The sequence below is a fragment of the Panthera tigris genome, chromosome B2, assembly GCF_018350195.1.
Source record: "Panthera tigris isolate Pti1 chromosome B2, P.tigris_Pti1_mat1.1, whole genome shotgun sequence".
NCBI lineage: Eukaryota > Metazoa > Chordata > Mammalia > Carnivora > Felidae > Panthera > Panthera tigris.
The window spans coordinates 91,564,282-91,568,004 of record NC_056664.1 but is presented as its reverse complement, the minus strand read 5'-3'; the positions used below and the strand labels follow the sequence as shown (position 1 = coordinate 91,568,004).

The 3,723-nt window shown below is 34.8% G+C and overlaps 1 pseudogene; it reads right to left on the bottom strand.

The window, feature by feature from the left end:
- Nucleotides 1-2,427: 2,427 nt before the first annotated feature.
- Nucleotides 2,428-3,365, bottom strand: LOC102964691 (annotated as a pseudogene).
- Between the last annotated feature and the right edge of the window lie 358 nt (nucleotides 3,366-3,723).

Here is a 3,723-nt window from a genome sequence, read left to right as displayed (position 1 = left end):
ATTTATTAAGATACTACATTGTTCATATTGCTTGGCTAAGAAAATGTAATGAAAGCCATGTTATTGAAAATATGATCCTAACAAATACCAAATCCAAACACGTTAATTATCTGTGTGGATTTCAGTTATCAACTTAGTATCAACACCATCTGCTTTCAGGAACTACAATTTCCTAAACACCTTTTGGTATGATAACTGGATAGAGTCTGCTAATGAGCCACTATTAGGATATTTGTAAGGTGGAAGAAAAGGAGAGACCAGTGTTCTTCAGATGCAGTTGTGGGTCTAGGGCATGTTCAAAGCAACTCGCAGCAGGCCCCTGTGAAGCATTTGCTTAGATATTGTAGCTTCTGGGGCTACCAGGGTCTCCTTCAGAATCATTGGTTCCTGTGTAATAGCGGGGAGCTCCCGGTAGATTCTTGATACTTAAAACAGCTGCTGTGGAAGACCTCTTGTGAAACCACCTGATTTGTCACTGCAGGGGAGTCCTTTAATGATAGCTTCTGGCTTCCTTGATCTATACTCCGTCCAACCCATATAATGGGTGAGTTAAGTGTCTAATCCTCTGTATGCAACATATACTTGAAATAGAAGTAATACTTTCTGCTTCTCCTGATGGAGCTCCAATTCAAGATCTAATTTTAGACTTTATTAGACTACTGTAAGACTACTTCAGGTACATTGTTAGGTTTTTACTGTTTCCCCACACCTCTATATACCTATATAAAATTATCTTTACGTGTTCATTGGACTTTCGAATATATATATAGGTCCTTTTATTAGACCCACAGTTTTTAAACACAGAGATATTTACCTTTGGATCTCAGTCCCTGGAACTGCTGGGCCTCTGCCTGGCACTAGCAAATGCTCATTTAGTGTCTATTAATTGTTTATTGAAATGTTTATAGCATTAAGTGAATTTATTTTTACCCAAGGATCGGCATTATGCTATCTATTTTGAAAATAATAGAAAGGGTGTTAAGACAGTATCCACATGGACTGGGGAAGTATAGAGATATGTTTTATATAAAATTTTATATTATCCTACCATCTATATAGTAAAAGAATCTCTGTAACCAATATTGGAGAATTAATGGTGTGCAGCCATAGTTTTATTATTTTTAACAGGCCTAAAGTTTGAGTAACCCATAATAGTTTTTGATAACTTAAAAAAGCAAGAAACTTATCTCATTCACTTAAAAGAGAAATATGAAATGAATTTCATGAAGAAAAATTACCCAGGGGATAGTCAAAATTTTGCAGTATAAAAGACTTACCCATTCTCCCTTTATTAGCTTTGTAGACATAACTGCAAAATTAACAAACCATGAAATTCAACACCACACCAAACACTAACAGATGCCTGACTTTGCAGTTGCTAGAGCAAAAACCCACAAATATATTTCAAGAATTGGAAGAGAGATCATTTTGCTTCCTTTGAACATTCATGCATTTGCATGCTTTATTCAGAGCTATTTAGAAAAGATTCCTATTAAATGTACACGCCAGATCATTGGTGCAATATAGGAAACATTTCAAAACTCATTGAAGCGTTGCCATCATGTGTCATACTTGCAAATATAAGTTGTAGACAACAGTGATAATCACAAATGTTTTATAGAGAAAAAAATTAAATGCCACATCTTTGTGTGTTATTGCAGATCTACTCGCAAGGGCTATGTCTCTTTCACTTGAGATATTAAAATTATAAACAAAATTTTATCTCTAAAATAATATGGTAATTATTAGTAGATTTTTTCCTTAATCATAATATTACCAACATTAATTTTGTCAAGAATTTGATTGCTTTATGTTTATAATTCTTTTCATATACTTGAACTTTATATAAAATTACTTTGAAATTATTGAGATGAAATTTAGTCCATTTATAAATCAATTACTGCCTTAGAAATAAAACTATGCTCTTTGATCCATATATTCAATTCTTAGGATTTTATCCTAAGGACAGAATCAGAGATGTAGAAGATTTATATACAAATATGGTCAGTCACATATTGATTATCTTTGTAATAGTGGAAAAATTATAAATAAGCTAAATATCCAGTGATAGCAGAATGACTTAATATAATTTATCCATATAACACACCATGCAGCCATATCTGTATTTTAGAAGAGACTGTTAAATCACATGGAGAAAATGTTTACATATCCTTTTTTTTTTACTGACGTTATTTCACTGTATATTTTTGTCTCCCCACCATTCCATCTGTCTGACTACCACTACTACTCTGTCCTATCATAACATTCCATACATACTTAAAACCAAGAAAAGGGCAGAGGAGCTCCATCTTTAAAAACTAAGTAGGCATTTCGGACAACACATTCTTGGCAATGGAACCTGGACAACATTTATCAGACACAGTAGGGAAAGTTCTCACTCTGCATTATAAAAAGGATAGCCATGTATCAACTGTTACAGAAAGGCAACAAGACAGAAACTTTAACGAACTGTTTAAACCATTTTAAACTATTTTCTTTAAAAGACTTCTTCCACTTCCAGAGATCTTGAATAGCCTCTTGGTCAGTCATCCAGAAGCAATTACAGAATTGATGAACTTGGCTTCCACTTTGGGAAGAAAACCACCTTTTTCTATACTTGCTAGCACTTTTGCTTTAATGTCTTCTATGAAACTAGACCCTGTCAGTGTTTTGGTAGTCTTTTCCTGGTTTTTGAAGAATTCTTGACCTTTTGATCCTGGTCTTGATGATTTTGAGTCTTTTCCATTCTGGTTTGATTTTGTGCATTTTTTGGCTAGAATAGCCATATAGATTTTGAGTGGAATCTCATGTAGATTTCTTTACTGGAGGCCTTTATTCAGCTTCGTCATCATCAAATTCATCATTATTGTCATCATCTTCATATCATTTTCATCAGCAGCAAGTTTTACTTTTATTCTGTGGAAATTTGCTACCACTTCCTGGGACAGAAGACCTTCCAGCTATACTATGGAGTTTCACATTCTCTTCCTATTCATCTTCTGACTCTGCGTCTTCCTCCATAGCTACTAAGTGCTGTCTACAAATATGCATGGGCCCTGAACCATATTTCAACCATAAGACCACAGGTGGTATTATTTCACAGCCCCCAAGGGAAACTATTGGCTGTACAGATATTTTCAAAGTGACTTTAATTGGACTGCCTTCATGATTCCTTATCTCTGCTTCAACAATGTATAATCCATCCTTTGCACCAGCCCCAAACTGACCGTTCTTAAAGATGATTGGTGCTCACTTCCTTCGTTATCCACTGTAAAGTGATAATCTTTGTCAGCTTTTAGTTAACAACCAAAAAGATAGCTCTGGGGCTTCAGAGGACTCATGTCCACATCCACTGAGTCTTCCATGGGGTGTGGTGGCACATACATAGATGGGAGAGAAGGCTGACAGAGATAAACGATTACTGTTCCAGAGAACAGCAATGTAGGACAGAATCACAACATGAAAATCTTTACATTGTAATGAGTAATTAAGTACAACCACAATTTTTAAAAGGTTATGAAATATCACCTCCACCAAAAAGGTTATGAAATATTATTGTGTATAATATGAATACACAAACATACACTCACATTCACAAATGAAATCTGTGGCTGGTGTGTAAAGCAAAATGTTAATAGTGGGTCTCTCTGAGAAGACATAGGTAGGTCTTATCTCCCCCTTTGTACATTTCTGTCTTTTAAGATTATCTATTGTAAACATTAG